Below are 24,146 nucleotides of genomic sequence, written 5' to 3'. Positions count from 1 at the left end.
CTACGGGCAGCTGATCTTTGAAAAAGGGTCAAAGCCCATTCAGTGGAGAAGAAACAGCCTCTAACAAATGAGATTGGCAAAACTGGGTATATATATGCAGAAATAAGAATCAGGACCATACCTACACCATACACAAAAACTAACTCAAAATGGATCAAAGACCTAAATGTTAAAGCTAAAACTATAAAATTCTTGGAAGATAACATAGGGTCTAAATTAAGGGACCTAATTTTTGGCATAAATAGGCTATCAAACAAAACTAAAAATGCACAAATGACAGACAATAAATTAGATAACTGGAACCTCCTAAAAATTAAATACTTGTGCTCATCAAAAGATTTTACCAATAGCGTAAAAAGAGAACCTTCAGACTGGTAAAAAATCATTGGCAATGACATATCTGATACGGGTCTAATTTCTAAAACATATAGAACACTTCAATAACTCAACAACAAAAAGACAAATAATCCAATCAAAAATGGGCAAAGGACATGAAGAGACAGACACGTCACCAAAGAGGATATTCAGGTGGCCAACAAATACATGAAAAGATGCTTGCGATCATTAGGTATTAGAGAGCTACAGATCAAAACTACAGTGAGATACCATCTCACCCCTGCAAAAACTGCAATAATCAAAAAAACAGAAAACAATAAACGCTGGCGAGGTTGTGGGGGGATTGGTACTCTTATATATTGTTGGTGGGAGTGTAAAATGGTACAACTACTATGGAAAGCAGTGTTGTGTTTTCTCCAAAAGCTATAAATAGGAATATCTTATTATTCAGCAATCCCACTCCTAGGTATATATCCTAGAGATATAAGAGCAGTGACACAAATAGACATATATATACCTATGTTCATTGCAGCATTATTCACAATAGCAAAAAATTAAAACAATCTAAGTACCTGTCAACAGATAAATGGATAAATTGTAGTACATGCATACAATGGAATACTATGTGATTATAAAGACTAATGAGTCCTCAGAACATAACATGGATGAATCTGGAGGACATTATGCTGAATGAAATAGGTCAATCACAAATGGACAAATATTATATAGTGTCACTTTTATGAAAAGTCACATACAGGTATATACACAGAAAGCGACATTCTTTGATAGTTACAGGGATAGAAGGGGGGAGAAAATCACTTTCTAGATAATAGACACTTGCTATTTTTAGTGATGGGAAAGACAACACCCAACATAGGTGAAGTCTGGATGACTTGTCCAAGGTAAATGAAGATAATAAGAAGTGCACAAGAATAAGGGAAAATTTTGGTAAATGCTATAACATACAATTTTGCAACAACAATAACAAAAACCAAAAAGATGTGCATGGTTTATGAATATGTATGGGAAGGCACATGTGAGTATAAAAAAAAAAAGTATGGGAAGGCACATGTGAGTATACAGGTGGCAATACACAGGCATATCTGTAGGCATATGTATATGTATGTTGCATATATATTCATATATATACATATGTATGTGTGTGTGTATATATATACATATATATATATACATATACATATAATAAACCACATGGGGGCACAGCTATAGATACTTCCTAGATATAACTAAACACCTCACTGGATTGGTTTACTGGGTTGAAGGCTTGGGACCATAGTCTCATGGGATAACTCAGTCAATTGGTATAACATAGTTCGTAAAGATAATGTTCTACATCTTTGTTTGGTGAGTAGTCTCTGGGGTCTTAAAAGCTATCTAAGATACAACTATTGGCCTCTACTCATCTGGAACAAAAGAGAATGAAGGAAACCAAAGACTCAAAGAAGAAACTAGTCCATAGGACTAATAGTCCACATGAACAACGGTCTCATCTACCCTGAGACCAGAACTAGATGGTGCCCAGCTACCACCACTGACCACTGATGAAGGACACAATGTAAGGTCCTGGATAGAAAGGGAGAAAAATGTAGAACGAAACTCAAATTCCTAAAAAAGGCCAGATTTACTGGACCAATAGAGACTACAGGAACCCCTGAGACTATCTCCCTAAGATACCCTTTGAACTTGGAACTGAAGCCACTCCCATGATCATCTTTCATCCAAAAAATAGATTGGCTTTTAAAATAAACAATATCACACATGAATACTATGCTTCCTTAAATATTCAACTACATGAGACCAAATGGTCAACATTTACCCTAAAACAAAGATGAGAAACTAAGGAGAGGCGGGGAAGGTAGATTAATGGCAACAGAAAAAAAATAATGGAAATAATGAGAATGTTCATACTTTGTGAAAAATGTAACTGTTAGGGAACAAGATTTATAAAAATGGTTAGATGGAAACATAATTTGCTATGTAAACTTTCACCTAAAACACAATAAAATATAAAAACAAACAAAAACTAGAATAAGGACTGGAAATATATATGCTAAAATGTTTATCTTGTTATTTTGGGATAATGGGATTATGGGTGTTCCCCCTCCCTTTCAAAATTTTCTACACTTGGTACATTTTAGAGTATATTCCTGAGAACCACAAAGGACATATTCTGAGATTGTTGCTAATCCTCAAAATACAAATACCCTCACTTTCTTAGACTTGTTTTGTTGTTTAGGTGCCATCCACTGGGTTCTGACTCATAGAGATCCTATGTACAACAGAACGAAACATTACCCAGTCCTGCGTTATCCTCAAAATCCTTGTTATGTTTGAGCCCACTGTTGCAGCCACTGTGTTAACTCATCTCACCGAGGGTCCTCCTTTTTTTTGCTGAACCTCTACTTTACCAAGAATGATGTCCTTCTCCATGGACTGATCCCTCCTGATAGCATGTCCAAAGCACATGAGAAGTCTTGCCATCCTCACTTCCAAGGAACGCTCTGCCTGCATTTCCTCCATGACAGACTTCGTTTGTTCTTCTGGCAGTCCACGGTACATTCAATATTCTTCACCTACACTATAATTCAAAGGGATCAATTCTTCTTCGATCTTCCTTATTCATTGTCCAGCTTTCACATGCATATGAGGTGATTGAAAACACCATGGCTTGGGTCAGGCACACCTTAGTTCTCAAAGTGACATCTTTGTTTTTTAACACTTTAAAGAGGTCTTTTGCATCAGATCTGCCCAATGCAATACATCGTTTGATTTCCTGAATGCTGCTTCCATGGGCATTGATTGTGAATCCAAGTAAAATGAAGTCCTTGACAACTTCAATCTTTTCTCCATTTATCATGATATTGCTTATTGATCTGGTTGTGAGAATTTTTGTTTTCCTTTACGTTAAGGTGTAATCCATACTGAAGGCTATAGTTCTTAATCTCCATCAGTAAGTGCTTCAAGTCCTCTTCACTCTCAGCAAGCAAAGTTGTGTCATCTGCACATTCCAGGTTGTTAATGAGTCCTCCACCAATCCTAATGCCACATTCTTCTTCATATTGTCCATATTCTCAGATTATTTGCTCAGCATACACACTGAATAAGTATGGTGAAAGGATACAACCCTGAGACACACCTTTCCTGATTTTAAACCGTACAGTATCCCCTTGCTCTGTTCAAACGACTGCCTCTTTGTCTATGTACAGATTCCTCATTAGTACGATTAAGTGTTCTGAAATTCCCATTCTTTGCAATGTTATCCATAATTTGTTATGATTCGCACAGTCTAATGCCTTTGCAAAGTCAATAAAACACAGGTAAACATCTTTCTGCTGTTCTCTGCTTTCAGCCAAGATCCATCTGACATCAGCAATGATATTCCTCATTCCACATCCTCTTCTGAATTTGGCTTGAATTTCTGACAGTTCCCTGTTGATGTACTGCTGCAACCACTTTTGAATTATCTTCCTCAAAATCCTACTTGCATGTGATATTAATAATATTGTTTGATAATTTCGATATTATGTTGGATCACCTTTCTTTGGAATGGACACAAATATGGATCTCTTCCAGTTGGCTGACCAGATAGCTTTCTTTCAAATTTTTTGGCATAGACAAGCAAGCACCTCCAGCACTGCATCTGTTTGTTGAAACATCTCAACTGATATTCCATCAATTCCTAGAGCCTTGCTTTTTGCCAATGCCTCCGGTGCAGCTTGGACTTCTTCCTTCAATACCATCAGTTCTTGACCATATGTTACCTCCTGAAATGCTTGAATGTCAGCCAATTCTTTTTGGTACAGTGACTCTGCATTCCTTCTATCTGCTTTTGATGGTTCCTGCATCATTCAATATTTTGCCCATGTTGTTTTTGTTGTCAGGTGCTGTCCAGTCAGTTCTGATTCATAGTGACCCTGTGTACAACAGAACAAAACACAGCCAGGGCTTGTGCCATCCTCACAATTGTTACGTTTGAGCCCATGGTTGCAGCCACCGTGTCAATCCATCCCATTGAGGGTCTTGCTGTTTTTCACTGACCCTCTACTTTACCAGGTATGATGCTCTTCTCCCGGGACTGGTCCCTCCTGATAACATGTCCAAAGTATGTGAGAGGAAATTTTGCCATCCTTGCTTCTGACAAGCATTCCAGCTGTACTTCTCCCAAGACAGATTTGTTTGTTCTTCTGACAGTCCATGGTATATTCAATATTCTTTGCCAACACCATAATTCAAAGGCATCTATAACCCATAGAATCCTTCAAGATTGCAACTCAAGGCTTGAATTTTTTCTTCAGTTCTTTCAGCTTGAGAAATGCGGAGCGTGTTCTTCTGTTTCAGTTTTCTAACTCCAGGTCTTGGCACATTGCATGATAGTATTTTACTTCTTGAACCACTTTTGGAATATTCTGTACAGCTATTTTACTTCATCATTTCTTCCATTCACTTTAGCTACTCTACATTCAAGAGCAAGTTTCAGAGTCTCTTCTGACATCATTTTGCTCCTTTTTTTTTTCCCTGTCTTTTTAGTGATTTTTTGCTTTCTTCATGTATGATATCCTTGATGTCTTCCCTAAACTCGCCTAGTCTTCGGTCATTAGTGTTCAATATGTCAAATCTATTCTTGAGATGGTCTCTAAATTCAAGTGGGATATACTCAATGTCATATTTTGGCTCTTGTGGACTTGTTTTAATTTTTTAGCTTCAACTTGAACTTGCATATGAGCAATTGATGGTCTATTCCACATTTGGCCCCTGGCCTTGTTCTAACTGATGATATTGAGATTTTCCATCATTTCTTTCCACAGATGTAGTTGATTTGATTCCTTTTTTTTTTTTCATCTGGTAAGGTCCATGTGTATTGTTGTTGTTAAGTGCCGTCAAGTTGGTTCCGAATCATAGTGAATCTATGTGCCACAAAATGAAACACTGACCGGTCCTGCGCCATGTTCACAACCATTATTACGCTTGAGCCCATTGTTGCAGCCACTGTGTCAATCTTTCTCCTTGAGGGCCTTCCTCTTTTCTGTTGACCCTCTACTTTACCAAGCATGATGTCCTTCTCCAGGGACTGATCCCTCCAGATAACGTGTCCAAAGTATGTAAGACGCAGTCTCGCCATTCTTGCTTCTAAGGAGCATTCTGGTTGCACTTCTTCCAAGACCTGTTCATTCTTTTGGCAGTCCACAGTATATTCAACATTCTTTGCCAACACCACAATTCAAAAGCACCAACTCTTCTTCGGTCTTCCTTATTCATCATCCAGCTTTCCCATGCATATGAGACGATTGAAAACACCATGGCTTGGGTCAGGTGCATCTTAGTCTTCAAGGTGACATCTTTGCTTTTTGGCACTTTAAAGAGGTTCTTTGCATCACGTTTGCCCAATGTAATGTTTCCTTTGATTTCTTGACTGCTGTTTCCATGGCTGTTGATTGTGGATCCAAGTAAAATGAGATCCTTGACAACTTCAATCTTTTCTGTTTATCATGATGTTGCTTATTAGTCCAGTTGTGAGGATTTTTGTTTTCTTTGCATTGAGGTAGAGTCCATACCGAAGGTTGTGGTCTTTGATGTTCGTAGTAAGCGCTTCAAGTCCTCTTCACTTTCAGCAAGCAAAGTTGTGTTATCTGCATAACCCAGGTGGTTAATGAGTCTTCCTCCAATCCTGATACCCCGTTCTTCTTCATATAGTCCGGCTTCTTGGATTATTTGCTCAGCATAAAGATTGAATAGGTATGATGAAAGGATACAACCCTGACACACACCTTTCTTGACTTTAAACCATGCAGTATCCCCTTGTTCTGTCTGAACAACTAACTGCCTCTTGATCTATGTAAAGGTTCCCCATGAGCACAATTAAGTATTCTGGAATTCCCATTCTTCACAATGTTATCCATAATTTGTTATGATCCACACAGTTGAATGCCTTCACAGAGTCAATAAAACACAGATAAACATCCTTCTGGTATTCTCTGCTTTCAGACAGGATCCATCTAACATCTGTCTGCAATGATTTCCCTGGTTCCACGTCCTCTTCTGAAACCAGCCTGAATTTCTTGCATTTCCCTGTCGGTATACTGCTGCAACCGTTTTTGAATGATCTTCAGCAAAATTTTGTTTGTGTGTGAGATTAATGATATTCTTTGGTAATTTCTGCATTTGGTTCAATCATCTTTCTTGGGAATATGCATAAATACGGATCTCTTCCAGTCAGTTGGCCAGGTAGCTATCTTCCTAATTTCTTGGCAAAATGAGTGAGGACTTTCAGCGCTGCATTCATTTGTTGAAACATCTCAATTGATATTCCATCAATTCCTGGAGCCTTGTTTTCGCCAGTGCCTTCAGTGCAGCTTGGACTTTTTCCTTCAGTACCATTGGTTCCTGATCATATGCTACCTCTTGAAATGGTTGGACTTTGACCACTTCTTTTTGGTATAATGACTCTGTATATTCCTTCCATCTTCTTTTGATGCTTCTTGTGTTGTTCAATATTTTCCCCATAGACACCTTCACTGTTGCAACTTGAGGCTTGAATTTTTTCTTCAGTTCTTTCAGCTTGAGAAACGCTGAGTGTGTTCTTCCCTTTTGGTTTTCTATCTCCAGCTCTTTACACATGTCATCGTAATACTTTACTTTGTCTTCTCAAGTCGCCCTTTGAAATCTTCTGTTCAGTTATCATTTCTTCCTTTTGCTTCAGCTGCTCGATGTTTGAGAGCAAGTTTCACAGTCTCTTTTGACATCCATTTTGGTCTTTTCTTTCTTTCCTGTCTTTTTAATGATCTCTCGCTTTCTTCATGCATGATGTCCTTGATGCCACTGCAGAATTCATTTGGTCTTCAATCATTAGTGTTCAACGTGTCAAATCTATTCTTCAGATGGTCTCTAAATTCAGGTAGATTTTACTCGAGGTCATACTTTGGCTCTTGTGGACTTGTGCTAATTGTCTTCAGCTTCAACTTGAACTTGCATATAAGCAACTGATGATCTGTTCCACGGTCAGCCCCGGCCTTGTTCTGACTGACGATATAGAGCTTTTCCATCATTTCTTTCCACAGATGGAGTCGATTTGATTCCTGTGTATTCCATCTGGCAGGGTCCATGTGTACAGTCACCATTTATGTTGGTGAAAAAAGGTATTTGTAATGAAGAAGTCATTGATCTTGCAAAATTTCTATCACCAAGGCCATATTTTCCAACTACAGATCCTTCTTCTTTGTTTCCAACTTTCACATTCTAATCTCCAGTAATTATCAATGCATTCTGATTGCATGTTTGATTAATTTCAGACTGCATAAACTGGTAAAAATCTTGAATTTCTTCATCTTTGACCTTAGTGGTTGGTGTGTAAATTTGAATAATAGTCGTAGTAACTGGTCTTCCTTGTAGGCATATGGAAATTATCCTATCACTGACAGTATTGTACTTAAGGATAAATCTTGAAATGTTCTTTTTTGACAATGAATGCAACATCATTCCTCTTCAAGTTGTCTTTCCTGGTATAGTGGACCATATGATTGTCCAATTCAAAATGGCCAATAGCAGTCCATTTCAGCTCACTGATGCCTAGGATATCAATGTTTATGAGTTCCGTTTCATTTTTGACAATTTCCAATTTTTCTAGATTCATATTTGTACATTCCACGTTCTGACATTTGCAGCAGTTTCTTCTCATTTTGAGTCGTGCCATATCAGCAAATGAGTCAAGCTTGACTCCATCCATGTCATTAAGGTTGACTCTACTTCGAGGAGGCAGCTCTTCCCCAGTCATCTTTTGAGTGCCTTCCAACCTGGGGGTTCATCTTCCAGCACTGTATCAGGCAATGTTTCGTTGCTATTCATAAGGTTTTCATTGGCTAATTCTTTTCAGAAGTAGCCTGTGGGATCCTTCTTTGTAGTCTGTCTTAGTCTGGAAGCTTAGCTGAAATCTGTCTGCCATGGGTGACCCTGCTGGTACCTGATTACTGGTGGCATAGCTTCCAGCAACACAGCAACATGGATGCCCCCACAGTATGACAAGCTGACAGACACGTGGGAGTCCAAGTGTATAAAAAAAAAAAAAAATTTTTTTTTTTATAGTCACCATTTATGTTGTTGAAAAAAGATATTTGTGATGAAGAAGTCGTTGGTCTTGCAAAATTCTACCATGCGATCCCCAGCATCCTTTGTCTTACCAAAGGCATATTTTCCAACTACCGATCCTTCTTCATTATTTCCAACTTTCACATTCCAATCACTAGTAATTATCAATGCATCTTGATTGGATGTTTGATCAATTTCAGACTGCAGAAGTTAGTAAAAATCCTCAGTTTTCTCAACTTTGGCATTAATGGTTGGTGTGTAAATTTGAATAACAATCATATTAACCGGTCTTCCTTGTAGGCATGTGGATACTATCCTATCACTGAAAGCATTGTACTCAGAATAGATCAGGTTCTCTTTATTGCCATCACCAGCGCTATCAGTTGACTTTCTTCTCACAAAGAAAGATATTGTTACATCTTAGAGTTACTGTATACTTTATAATGAGAACAACAAAGCCACATTGAGCTCCAGATTCTGGGTGGTCTGCTACCAGTAATAGCAAGAAGGGGTAGCCCTTTCTCCCGTTTCTATAAGCCCTGCTGCCTAAGACACCCAATTAACAACAATTATAAGATTCTTTGATATGGGCAGTTAACATTCTCTGATTCTTATATAAGGAGTGAATAAATGCATTTTTAGAAAATGTTGCTCTTTTTCTTGATCAAAGTTAATGTAATGTTGGCCAGACAAGCCCTGAACTAGAAGTGAAGCCGCTAAACCCCTCCTAGAAAAAAAATTTAGAGGCACCGCTCTTCTAGGTCCACTCACAATAAGCCATTTTGGTCTTGCACCATTTTCAAAGGATTTATGATTAAAATTCATGTCAGAGCAAAATCACCAACTACCAGGTCACAGAATTTGAGTAACTAAACCCAGAATTAATAAAGTATCATATACCAGAAGTCTATGTTAAAATTCGAGGGTAGGCATAGCAATGGAAACAATGAGAAAAAAGAGATTAATTTGATATGGGGTGGAGCAAGTATGCTTTTCATCTAGTACTGAAGTGCAAATTGTCATTCTCTTTACACCCACTCCTCACTTATCAACTATTTCATTATTGGACTTTTTGCATTTCCAATAGTAAAAAACTACTATCTGACTGTTTTGTTCTTTAACAATGTATATCTGGTTATAACAAACTTTGAGGTATGAGGTGATGGTTAAGGCTTTGTATCAAATTGGCTGGGCTATGATTCTCAGTGATTTTGCAGTTATGTTAATGACACAATTTGGCAGCTATGTAATGACGTAAATTGGCAATTATGTAATCATGTAGTCATCCTCCATTTTGTGATCGATGTGGTCATCCTCCATTTTTGCATAACACCAATTTTCACATAATGACCTGGTCTTTGGAACTTAACCATGTCGATAAGTAAGGAGTGGGTGTATTTTTCTATGACTGTAACTAGTTCTCAGTCTCCCTATCCCCTGACATAGAAATTCCATCATCTGATGATGAGTCTGAATATTACCAGCTCAAGCTCCCGGATACCCTTTCAGCTCAGTAATGAAGTCACTCCTGAAGTTCATCCTTCAGCCAAAGATTAGACAGGCCAATAAAACAAAATGAGACTAAAGTGGCACACAACCCCAGGGGCAAGGACTAGAAGGCGGGGCGGGGGCAAGAAAGCTGGTAATAAGGAACCCAAAGTCGAGGAGGGAAGAGTGTTGACATGTTATGGGGTCAATAACTTATGTCACAAAACAATGTGTGTACTAATTGTTTAATGAGAAGCTAGTTTGTTCTGTAAACCTTCATCTAAAGTACAATTTTAAAAAAAATTACCAGTTTAAGGTATATTTGTTTTCTACTGCTATGTAGCAAATTATCACAGTTAATAGCTTAAAACAATACATGTTTATCATCTTACAATTTCTCTGGGTCAGGAATTTGGGCATGGCTTAGATGAATACTCTGTGAGCCTACAATCAAGGTGTTGGTCAAGGCTGGGTTCTCATCCAGAAGCTTGATTGGTGATGGATCTGTTTCCCTGCTCACTCAGATTGTTGTCATTTCCTGCTGGTTATAAGACTGAAAACCTGGCTTCTTTTTGGCTGTCACTCTCAGCTCCTAGAGACCACCAGCAGTTCCTTGCCACAAGACCTTCTTCATAAACTCTCTCACAACATGGTAGCTTATTTCAAACCGAGCAAGGGAGAAACAGAGTAAGTCAGCTAGTAAGATGAAGTCTTACATAAGTAACAAAATCATGGGAGTGACATCATTGTTGTTACATAATGTAACATAATCATGGGACTGATATCTTATCACCTTCGCCATATTCTGTTGGTGAGAAGCAAGTCACAGGTCCCACGCACACTCAGGGGGGAGAGGATTATACAAAGGTGTGAAAACTAGGAAGTGGAGATCTGGGGGGCCACACTAAAGTCTGTCCAACACACAAGGTAACTCAGTCATGCCAATTTTAATTCAGTCTATTTTTAGTCAACTCTTCAGCCAAATTCAGATTTCTTTTTCCAGTCTCCCTAGGGTTTTACGTACATGGGTTTGGGGGAGGGGCATCTGGGGTTATGTGACATCTATAGATTTCGCTGCTATGTAGGTTTCTTGTCTGGTCTTTAGATGTCGACCTTCCTATTTTATCTGTTGCTGAAGTATGAGGTCCTACCACATTTCTTTCAACCTGCATGATCCACACCATATCTACTGACTGGGTCTCTATGTGGTATCCATGAAGTCTCTCCCAGTCTATAGTTCTCTTAGCCCCTTGGAGAATGGAAACATTTGACTGCTAGACTACACCACTCAGGAGTACTTAGGAATCTTTGAGAATGCCCAGGTCCATTTCTTAGCCATTGCTGCTCTATGGGTCTGGTGATGTAATGGTTGAGGAGCTTCTCCAAGAGGCCTGAAGCCTTCTTAGGGAGGTAAGGCATGAATCCCCTGCTCTGAGATACCCTCAAACTTCTCTTTGGGTGGGGACATGATCCTGGTTGTACTGATGCCAAAGAGGATAAGGGACCAGAAGCATACTCTCACCTCTAAGCTTGCTTCCTCCTCCTTTCTTCTATCTCCATCCCACGCCCACATTCCTAGCCCAGAAAATATTTTTATATTTTGTCTGTGGTCTTACGTCACCATGCAATCTTCCCATCGCTAGGTTTATGGTATCAACTCCATCAAATGAGCCCTCCATGCTTTACTTTTGATATTTTGGAACTCAAAACCAAGCTTTTGATTGCTGGGACAATATAAGATTTGTCTAAAATAGAGTTTTAATAGTGAAGGTTCTAGAGGGTTAAAAGGAATTACTAAGTAAAAAAAAAAACATGAATCAATATTTCAAAATATTACCTCAATATATGTAGAGAATTGGCAAGGACTTAAGAGGTACCAATTTAATTGGGTGTTAAAAGGATGGGTAGGATTTCAACACATTATCTAAAGTAAAATCCCCCAATCATAGTCACACTCTCTCAGTTTACTCAGACTTGTATTTTGTTTCACAGGATTTATTACTGCTTGAAGTTACCTTATTTATTTAGTGTCTCTCACTCCTAATGGGGTGTAAGCTCCATGAAGGCAATGGCCCTTGTCTGTCTCCTTCAATTTTGTGTCCTGCTGCCTAGAATAGTGTCTGGCATATAGTTAAATGCTCAGTAAATGGTATTAAATGAATAAACATGCATTGAAAGATAAAATATATTCCAAGGGTAAGAAATATTGTAAATAAAGACAGAGGTTGAAAAGCTTTTGTGAATTTAATAAGAAATTAAATCAACATAATTTTCTTCCTGTGTTAAACAAAACATGAACCATGTATCCTTTTCCTCCCCTGTGTTAAACAATACTAAGATCAAGCAAACTAATTTTGCCTCTTGGTTTAGGAAATACTTGCTTCTAGAAGATAATACTGTGAACCAACTAACATAGTCACTTTAAGACCCTCACCTCACTAAAAAAAAAAAAAAAAAAAGCTTTTATGTCATAAATCCTACCTAATCCCAATAAGTTGCCAGTTTTACAAAATCTTTCTTAAAAATAACTCATCCCAAACCCTGAAAGCCTATATTGATCCTCCCCTGTACTGCTCTTCTGAAATGTTACTAAGACTCTATCAAGATGGGATTCTCTCTCACTGTGATAAGTCTAATAAAATTAGTATTGCTTAATCAAAGGTTATTTCTGATGGTCTTTTTGGAAAGTTGACATTTGACTTAGGTGAACAGAGAGCAATAGAATATGACTGGAGCATATGATAGGTGGGTCAGGGAGGTAGTGGTTGATTTTAGTGGTGAGTAGGAGGTAAGACTGGAAAGGTATGCTGGGGTCTGTATTAATCAGAGTCCAAGTCAAGAAAACAGAAACCCCTCTAGATATTTCAAACACAGGGAATTTATTACAGGAAATTGATTGCACAGGCAATGGAATGGCTGAGACAGACAGCATAAAAAGGGGGGATGGTTAGTAGCCCACAGTTTGTAACTGCAGGATGCAACTATAGTTTGTGGGCTGGGAGACAAAAACAAGGAGATGGTGTTACCAGAGCCCGGGGTTGCAGAGAAGAAAGGCTGCATGGCTGTGGTGGAACCATGGAGAAGAGGCCCCATGAATGATGCTGCTACTAAGGAGAAGATGGAGATTGCTAAAGGGATACAGCCACTTTCAGAGATGCTGCTTGAAGAAGAGAGGGAGGAAGGAGAATGGCTTTCTCCTCTCTTACTTTCTATGTCCTGCCAGAGACCCCTACTAACAGAAACTAACAGGAAGCTAGCTGGCAAGGAATCCTGGGAAAAGTAGTTTGCAGACCCCCAGACCCAGAATTATAGCACAAACTAAAGCAGGTGTGTGCTGAAAGATGACAGGTAAATAGCTAAGAGCCAAACTGAGAAATGCAGGTAAGAAATTTGGACTTTTAGAGAGGCTATAAAGAACATGTGATAAGGATACTTGCATAAACAAAGTGTCAGTAAAGAAGTGGACTAGCTTTTGTAGTTCCATAACAAGTCCCCCAGGCCATCCCACCCACCTCACCAAGCTACTATGGTATTTTCCCTCAGTCGCATCAAGGAGCGGTAGGGCTTCAGGTTATCTTATCACGTATATCCTTATGTTTTAGGTAGATACATGGAGGCAGGGAGATAGCCCTTCACACCCCCAGAGACTGTTGGCACATCTCTCCCCACTGCAACTGCACAAAGGAACAGCAGGGCTATTATATATATAATGGTTTGGGCAGAAGTGGGTCAGTGATGGGGATGGAGTCAGCTCAGGTTAAGGGAAAGACTCTTGTTCCCCTTAGAATATTAGTTTTGAAACTCAGAATGTTCCATTCAGCTGGCTGGATGGAGAGAGTTGATCAGATAAAAACATCAAGAGCTTTCCTGGGCCCTAAGGTAGCAGATTTCCCAGATTTAGAGGGCGTTCAGGCCAGCAGTCTCTCAGGCCCCAGAAGTCACACTGGTGATGGTGAGGGGGAGGGATATAGGAACACCGACGGGAAATACGGTTAATGTTCCCCTGGATTCTTTGACCCTTATTGTGGGAGAGACTTTGGAGTAAAAGAAGGGAAAGAAAGCAAAATTAGAGAGAACAGAAGTTAGTTGATGCCGCTCATGCTTTTCCCCGCCATTCTGGGCTGCTGTACTCCTTCCCCAGCTGCTTGAATGTTGGCTGATAACAGACGAGAGCTGCTTCCCTAGTCCTGAGAATTACTGAATTACCTGTTCCATAAGGAATACCTGGGAGGTTATGCCGTCCTCTCCATGGATGGCCGAAAACAATGACTGACTGGTACAAGGCACCAACTTGCCTCCATGTAGGACAACTCTGCGGTGCACTCACACTCCAGAGCTCCCCGTGGGTCCAGGCTAAGGCCAGACATCAGCTAGACCCACATCACTGCTCAGCTTCTTCATGTGTCTGTCCCACTTTCCTCACTCCAATACAAGTTTCACCTGAGAGCAGCCCCTCAATAAATCACTTGCACAAGAATCTATGCCTTAGATTCTGCTTCTAGGAAGCTTGACCTAAGCCAGGCAGGGTCTCCGTTATTCCACCACCCTGGGTTGCAGGGTGAGGGCTGGAATAAGCATCAATTATAAAATAGTCCAGCAAGAGATGAGATAGGCAGAATATAAGCCCCTGGGGTTGGAGGCAGGTTTTCACCTCGTTTGGTTCTGGGCTGGAAGTTGGCTGTGTCCTTTAAGATTTTCTACTACTTCTTTCGTATGTCTTCTGGCTCCATACTAAAGTGGGAGGAGTCACCTGGCCTATGGTTCTTCTGTATGTAATAGTATTGCTGCTGGTTGGCACAATCCAGGACCTCCTTCTCTATGATTTGTTATTTGAGTTCAAGGTCAGCATCCATGCCAGCAGCTTCTGGGTTTTCAGGTCTCTCATTCATTCATTCCATCTTGCATTCATTCATTCAAAATGAAACATCTGATTGTTGATTATATGCCCACTATGAAGCAGGCCCTATGCTAAGCCCTGGGAGAAGAGTAGTGAGCCATAACAAAGCCCTGACCTCCAAAAAGAACTTCAGGTGTATCAGGGGAGACAGCTGAACAAACGAGCAATTACAAGGTAATGTGATGTGAGCTGTGATGGGGTGTGAAAGAAATACTATGAGCTACCTGAGGAGTGAAAGTGGTTACATGATTGCAACTTTTAGGGCTCATGTGGGATACTACTGTACATGTTTGTCCTGATTTTAAAAATGGTGCCCATTCCTCCTCACTAAAACCCAGAATGGACTGTTTTTCAAGTCAGATTAAAACAAGAGATATTCTCAACTAATGGACTGCATGCTGAAAACCTCCTCCTCTACTTCTGAGGCCATCTAATCCAGCTTCCAGAAAAACCCATTTGTATCACTGTGGGTTGGGTTGGGGCTACACGTATAAGAAGACTACTCTGTGGTTCTATGACATCTATTAATTTGTTTAACATAAGCACTGTCCCTATCAAGTGCTCACTCTATCCCACTGTGAGATTTTTCCTGTCTGAATACTCATTTTTCTGTTAACATGTAAACTTGGATGCAGCTAATTATGAAGTTACTTACAAGATTAAGTAACAAAATGACATTGTGTGTACCTTTTAGCAATCTGAAATTTTAAGAAAGAGAAAGCAAATGAACTCTCTTGATAATGATGAGCACTTAGGGTCATGTGACCTGACACATATCTATCTCCAATAGCGATCCTCCCTTTTTCTTCTATCCATTAAGGAGTCATTCTTGATTACCCAGGGTTTTAAATGAGATTTCCTTCTAAGTCCAATCAATCAATCTTCCAGCAAGTATTTATTGAATGTCTACCCCATGTCTCTCTAGGTGGCCTGGGAGTGACATAAAAACTTTAAGAAAGGTCCCTGTTCTGTTTCGGGGATGTCGAAACTTGTTAGCACACACACAGACTAAAGAAAGTTTAACTTCTGAGTGGTATGTGATATTGACTCTAAGGCCTGTAGAAAGAGACAGAAATCATTGTGTGCAGGAAGAGTCAGAAAGGCTATGATTTAGATCTTGGAGGAAGGAAAGATAAAGAACGTTCCAGGGAGGGTGAAGAGCCCAAGTGAAGAAACAGTGATGGGCGTGAGTACGGTGCATGGGGGACAGTGAGGAGATTGGTAAGACTAGAATGAAACAAGGTTCCTGTAGGGGAGTGGTGAGAAATCAGGCTGGATATAGGGGATGGGCTAAAAAATTGAGGGTGGACTTAAGGAAAATGAAGTTAAGTAGTAACAAGTAATAGCAACAACAGCAGCTTTGGAGTCAGACTTGGGCTTGAATCATGACTCTGCCACTTAATAGCTGACCCTAAGTATGTTTTTTACCTTCTGAGTCTCTTTTTCCTCATGTGTAACAGGGAAATGATCCTTCCTACATCCCAAGATTCTCATGAGAATTAAATGAGGCAATGTAGTAAAGTGCTTAGCACACAGACCAAATTCAACTAACATAGATTTAGCATGCATTATTTCTATTTCTGAGCAGAGACATGAAATAATAAAAGTGCTTTTAGCTCATAAACACCAAAAATCTAGGTGGGATATTTTCTAATTTTATCCTGCTATTTCATATTGTGGTGGTTTACGTGTTGCTGTGATACTGAAAGTTATGTCACTGGCATTTCAAATATCAGTAGGGTCAACCATGGTGGACAGGTTCCAATGGAACTTTCAGACTGAGAGACTAAAGGAAAGGCCTGCTTATCTACTTCTGAAAATTAACCAGTAAAAACCTTATGGATCACAACAGAGCACTGTCTGACTCGTTTGCTTTGGGCATGTCACCAGGAAGGATCAGTTGCTGGAGGAGGACATCACATTTGGTAAAGCAGAGGGCCAACAAGGGCCTAGAAGGCCCTCGGTGAGATGGACTGATACAGTAGCTGCAATGATGGACTTGGACATGCCAGTGAATGTGACGATGATGCAAGACTGGGCAACATTTTGTTCTTTTGTACATAAGGTCACCATGAGTTGGAGTTGACTTGACAGCAACTATCTATCTGTGTGTCTATTTGTTGCAACACACCAGTTTCCCCTTAAGTTTACCTACATCAGTTGGGAAAGGTATTGAACAGAGGGGAGCCTGCAGAAGGCATTCAAACCACTGACCATCAATCAGGTGACTGCTGTCTGAAGGTGAGAATCCGAGTGTCAGAACAGCAATCAACCAGAGTTTAACCCCTGAATCTAGTCATGCCTAAAGCCAAATCTACTCCTACACTGCTTAACTGTAGAAACCAAAAAATTCTCCCTCCTTCACCTGATTTTTTTTAAACATAAGGTAGTTCCAGTTATACCTAATAAAAGACTCCTAGTACCAAAAAAAAAAAAAAAAACACTATGAAGAACATAAATTTCTAATCTCTTTGTACATGAATCATTCAGTTGCCCCCAATCTTTCATGCCTCTCTCCATTTTGGAGCTAGTTAAATGCCCGATGAAAGGAATCAGTTTATGTGCCCTGCCAGCCACCACCTAAGAAGGGACTTGACTTATAGGAGATGCAGTCACAATATAGAGACTGTTTCCATAAACTGAGTCATATTCCCCATAATATTCTTACATGTAGAACTGTTTCAATGCAGTATAGACACATTTCTAAATGTCCATGAGTAATAAGACAAAAATAAGATGATGCTGTGGATATAAGTAGAAGGTGATTGCCTTTGTTGGGATTCAACAGAAGCAGACTAGAGGCAAGGATTTGTGTGTAAGTAGTTTATTCTGGAGGAAATCTGAGGAAGCGCCGCTAGAAGCATAAGAAAATGAGACAGGAAGGGAAGGAAGCTGATAAAAGGTACATTACCACAAAAATGGAGGCGTGTTAGATCTTGTCTAACTTTGGGGGAGGAGAGAGAATCACCATCAGCATCAACCCAAAGCGGATTCCCATGAGGTGGAGGTCAGACATACCTCCACTCTCCAACCTTTTTACCATTTCTGATACCAGCTGTTCATCTCATGGCACTCTCTGCTTCTCTGCTGGATTCAATAATTCACTGCAGTGGCCAACGGAACTCAAAGAACAATCTCATGATTATGGGGTTTATTAGTAAAACAACAGATTACAATTCAGAATTAGGATCAACTTGGAAGGAACAGGAACAACTCATTCGATCATCTTATTTGATCAGGATAGTTTGTGGCTGCTGCTGCCAGGCCTTCACTTTCGGCCTGGGCCCTTGCTCTTGGCCTCCACCCCTGCGCAGGCCTGGCTTCTGCCCTCCTCAGGTAAATGTTACATAGCTTTTTAGCCCTGCCTGTTAAGTACCCGGAAGCACCCTACTCTGCCAGGAAGCCTCCTGCCTGAAGACCCTCAGCTCTCTTGCTCCATTGGCCAGGAAGTCCAATGTAGCTGCCTTACTTCGTGGGCCAGGAAGCCCACCATGCTGTCTCCTGGTTCTGCTGCTGCCATTTCTCTGCCACTGGACTCTGCTGTGCTTGCTGCCGCTTTTCATAGTCTCCCACTGTCTCCAGTGTTACAGCTTTCTCTGTCTTCTGGGTCTAGGAAGTTCTCAGTGCAGGGACCCTGGGTCCAAAGGACATGCTCCACTCTCACCTCTTCTTGATGGTAGTGAGGTCCCTACAACCTCTGGGATTGGCTCCCTTTAAGCTTAGCAGGATGGTAAAACTGTCCAATCTTGTACAAGGGTTCCATGCACCTCATCTGCATAGTCCCAAACCTGCAAGAGTTCCATGTACCTTATTTGCATAGTCCTCCCCATTTTTTGTGGGATTTACATGACCATGGCTAGAAGTGCCATATAATAGCAATTCACTACACCACAATTATGAGGTCAGATACTACTGTGGGCAATTGGAGCTTACTATCCCTGATGAACCCTGGGAGATAATGTAGGTTGAAAATCAACTTGACGGCAATGGGCAACATCTCTGATGAACCCTGAGAGATAAAGTAGAACATGCTTCAGAGTTATCCCACCCATTCATTTGCTATTGTAGATAATCTAGTCTATTATGAATAACACAGATATAAAGAACAAAACTTGCCAATTTCAAAGCTGATCCAACAGAATGATGAAATTACCAAACAATATCATTAATATCGAAAGCAAGTAAAATTTTAATGAAGGTAATTTAAAAAAATTCAGCAGTACATTGACAGGGAACTGCCAGAAATTCAAGTGGGATTCAGAAGAGGACATGGAAAGAGGGATATCATTGTTGACCTCTGATGGATCTTGGATGAAAGCAGAGAATACCAGAAAGATGTTTACCTGTGTTTTATTGACTATGCAAACACATTTGACTGTGTGGATCATAACAAATTATGGATAACACTGCTGTCATGGAACCTGTAGATAGACCAAGAGGCAATTGTTCAAACAAAACAAGAGGATATTGCATGGTTTAAAATCTGGAAAGGTATGTGTCAGAGTAGCATCCTTTCACCATACTTATTCAATCTGTATGCTCAGTGAATAACCTGAGAAGCTGGACTAAATGAATAAGAACAGGGCACCAGGATTGGTGGGAGACTCATTAACCACCTGGGTTATGCAGATGATGAAATCTTGCTTGCTGAAAGGGAAGAGGACTTGAAGCACTTACTGATAAAGATCAAAGTCTACAGCCTTCAGTATGGAATGCACTTCAACATAAAGATGACAAAATCCTCACAACTTGAGCAATAAGCAACATCATGATAAATGGAGAAAAGGTTGAAGTTGTAAAGGATTTCATTTTACTTGGATCCACAATCAACACCCATGGAAGCCCAGAACCCAGTGCCATCAAGTCGATTCTGACTCATAGCGACCCTATAGGATAGAGTAGAACTGCCCCATAGAGTTTCCAAGGAGCGCCTGGCGGATTTGAACTGCCAGCCCTTTGGTTAGCAGCCATAGCACTTAACCACTACGCCACCAGGTTTTCCTCCCATGGAAGCAGCAGTCAAGAAATCAAGCGATGTATTGCATTGAGCAAATCTGCTGCAAAAGACCTTCTCAAGTGTTTGAAAGCAAAGATGTCACTTTGAGGACTCAGGTGCACCTGACCCAAGCCATGATATTTTCAATTGCCTCATATGTATGTGAAAGCTGGACAATGATAAGGAAGACCAAAGAATTGATGTCTTTGAGTTGTGGTGTTGGTGAAGAATACTGAATACACCATGGACTACCAGAAGAACGAAAAAGTCTGTCTTGGAAAAAAATACAGCCAGAGTGCTCCTTAGAAGCAAGGATGGTGAGATTTCATCTTGCTTACTTTGGACATGGCATCAGGAGAGACCACTTCCTGGAGAAGGGCATCATGCTTGGTAAGGTAGAGGGATCAGCGAAAAAGAGGAACACTTTTGACGAGATGGATTGGCACAGTGGCTGCAACAATGGGCTCAAACAGCAATGATTGTGAGGATGGCACAGGACGGGGCAGCGTTTTGTTCTGTTGTACATATAGGGTCGCTATGATTCAGAACCAACTCCACAGCTCCTAACAACAACACTTGTTGATTTCAAATGCAAGTCAGCTGTGTTCCACATGGGCTATGGGACCCTACTGAGGTTCTAATTTTAAATGGCTACTAACAGATCTCCACAGGCAGCCCTAGACCAGCTGCTCCAAAATCTATTCTGCTTTCAAGGGTTAAGTTCAGAATTATGGAGGCGCCAGCTATCTTCTATAAGCTCAAGGTCACTCCCACCATATGGCTTCAAGTCTTCTCTGTACTGGTGAATTAAATAAAAGGAAAATTATTCTTTGGAGGCATGTTTTAGGGCCCATCCAAACCTGTATGTCTGGCTATTGTTTCTTGACCCCAAATCACAAAACATTCCTTAAAGTTTTCCCCCAAGGCTATTTTCATTCATCTAATTTTTATCCTTTTATTAATAATTTCAAAATTCTAAACTAGATGGAACCTTTGAGCTATACTACAGTTAAAAAAAAATTGTTGGCCTATTGATCCTGTCTGGATTTGTTGCCAACATTCACAAAGCATGGGATTTTTGCTGTCCAAAAAAAAAAAAAAAAAAAAAATCTGGATTTCTGACTTTTCTTGAAACTTTGGGCCTTGCAGGGCAAAAACTAACCAGAAGCCAAGGGGTGACCACCTTTTTCTGACAATTCAGTTTCCACTTGGCCACGCTTCCCACCTTGACCATTCCAGAAAAGCCCCTGAAATGGTAAGAGTACATTTCAGGGAAACCATTTAAAGTATCTGCATTGTGGAGTACAAAACAGAAGCTTGCTTACAATTCAGCCATAATGGGTTTAATACCAGAGTTCTGGAACAGACATGGAACAGATACGAGTTTATTTTTCTATGCTGGGATTTGAATTGGCAAGAAATATACCACCAATTCAACTGTAATTTGAGCGTGAAGATCAAGAATAGCTAGAACTTTAGGAAGAGAATATATATCAGATGGTCTTTGAAATTTATTATTAAAAAACAAATAATTAAACACGATTAAAACTTGCAGCCTGAAAAGTCACCAGGGACAAAGAGACAGCTTCATCAACCTCAAAGAAAGTTTTCTAGATAAATGATAATACTATCTAATATTTATTGAGCATTTGCCATGTGCTATGCTGATTTACGTAAATTTTCATATTTTATTACACAGAACTCATAACGGTAGACATAAATATTGTTCCTATTTTACAAATGAAGACACTGAGGCTCAGAAAGCTTAAGAAACTTATCTAAAGTTACCCAGATACTAAGGGGTAACATAGACTGACTAAACTGCAGAGCCTATTACCAACTTCTAACCACCCTCGATGGCCTCATAACCTATTCCACAGCTCTACTTCCTGGTATTGTTTCTGAGATTATTTTGTGCTCTTAAATTCCCCAATGCACTGATGAGATCAGTTCTCAGAATGAAAACTAGAACGTGGATAATATGTGACTGATGTTCAATTCAGAGCTCAGTGAGCATTGTTATTGCTGTCAGGTGCCATCAAGTTGGCTCTGACTCATAGCAACGCTACAGGACAGAGTAGAACTGCCCCATAGGGTTTCCAAGGAGTGGCTGGTGGATTTGAACTGCTGACCTTTTGGCTAGCAGCTGAGCTCTTAACCACTACACCACCAGGGCTCCAGTAGGATGCAGCAATCAGAATTGACCGTGAAGATAAAACACATGAGTGTGACGACATTGTAAGAGAGAAGAACTTGGGTATTCTAAGGAACACCAGCTCTGCCCTTACTACCTGTATGCCCTTGGACAAGTCAGGCTCTGTTTCCACCACTGTAAAATGGGGGTAACATCTACATCCCACGGCCATTGTGAGGGACAAATGAGTTAACACTAGGCAATGGGTAGTCAAAAAAAGTAGCGTGCAAACCCCTGCACTGCCCCCAACAGTTAAAAATTGTAGTTTTGTTACTAAAAAGATATTTGGTGGTACTTACATGTTTTTTTTCTTGGACCACCTGCCTGATGGGGCTCTGGAAGCCACCAAGTCTCCACCTGCATCATGTGAATGTTTGAGAATGCTTTATTTGGCCCCTACCGATTTCCTCAGGTAGATTTCTAGGGGATGGCATCCAAACCCAGTGCTGCCGAGTCAATTCCGACTCATAGCGACCCTATAGGACAGAGTAGAACTGCCCCGTAGAGTTTCCAAGGAGCGCCTGGAGGATTTGAACTGCCGACCCTTGGGTTAGCAGCTGTAGCACTTAAGCACTGTGCCACCAGTGTTTCCGGGGATGGCATAGATGGCAAATAATAACCCTTAATCTGCTTGTTTGAGGGACAACACCTTGTCACAGTTCATCAGACTTAACACGTGGGTACATGGAGAGGGATTAGAGTGATTGGACTGTCAGTAAAACCATTATAATGCCTCGCTACTGTAAAACTAGGATCTAGTCTGATTTGGGAATGAATTCTGTTCTGTTCTGTTCATCTGCATTGGGCAAATTCAAAGACGCACATCTCTCAGTCCTTTGAGGCCCCAGGCTGCCTAAAGATTACATATGTGGTTTTCTCAATGATATCAATTTGCCTGTAATTGATTTTTAATTTTTCTGAGGGCCCAGCTCAGTAATTTCCTGTTTTTTCTTTTCTTGCAAGCCATGATCAAGTTGGAAATGAACAGTGATCCAACTGCTCATTTTTTCTTAAATGTACCTTCCACCAGCAGTCTCATGAAATTGGAATTTCAGAGTTTGAGAGGATCTTGTCCAAATATCTTATTCGACTGAGGGGCACACAGAGCCCCAGAAGTTAAATGATTGGCCTCTTATCCCTCAGTTAGCTTGGAAGAGTCTAGACATGGACACAATGCCTCAAAGTTGTTTGATTAAGCTCTGTTAAGGAAGAGCTTGATGAACTAGCCGTTTTTATTCTGGGAGTGAAAGTAAGAGATTGACTTCTTATCAACCCACCATAACCATTCCTGTCCCACAATGCAAGCCACCATTACCTCTTTTCTGGCTTTCCTGCATCCACTCTTGCTTTTCCTACCAATCTTTTCTCCATACAGCAGCCAGATCACATTAAAACAAAAGTTAGATCATGGCACAGCTGAGGACCAAACCCTATAATGACTCCCCATTTCAATCAAAGTAAAAGCAAAAAATCTTACTACAGACAGTACTCTACATGTTCCCTTACCACATACACATATATACACACACACATTCTGTTCCAAAGGTTATGGCCTCCTTGCTGTTCCTTAAACAGTATGTTCCCAGCCTCAAGGTCTCTGCACTAGCTGTTCCTTCTGCCTGAAACTCTTCCCATCTTCTCACGGGCCACTCCTTTTTCTCTTGCAAGTTTTGCTCAGATTATCACCTTCTCAGTAAGGCCTACACTGACCATCCAACTTAAAATTGCAAACCTTTCCCAGCACCACCCTGCTTTATTGTCTCCATGGCACTGGTCACCACCTGACATTCTGTATTAATTGCTTTTTTATTTATTGTCTGTCTTCCCCCACTGAAATAAGGGAAGAGGTTTTTGTCTGTCCTGTTCACTGAGCACATTAGTGCCTGGTGCTCAATAGGTGTTTGTTAACTGAATGAGTGAAGTACCTAGCTCTTATGGTAGGAGCTGTGATATACTCACAGGTTGTCCCAGATTCCTAAACAACCAGAAGGCCATTAAAAAAAGGACACCAATCACAATAGTGATGTCTCCATGAATATCACGTCCTTTCGGCCAGAGCCTGAACACACCAGAAGCTCCTAGAGTGCCAGCACATGGAAAGAAGTAGACAGCACAAACTAGGATCCATTTCTGAG

Source organism: Elephas maximus, chromosome 3, assembly GCF_024166365.1.
Source record: "Elephas maximus indicus isolate mEleMax1 chromosome 3, mEleMax1 primary haplotype, whole genome shotgun sequence".
Classification (NCBI taxonomy): Eukaryota; Metazoa; Chordata; class Mammalia; order Proboscidea; family Elephantidae; genus Elephas; species Elephas maximus.
This window is presented reverse-complemented; position numbering follows the sequence as displayed.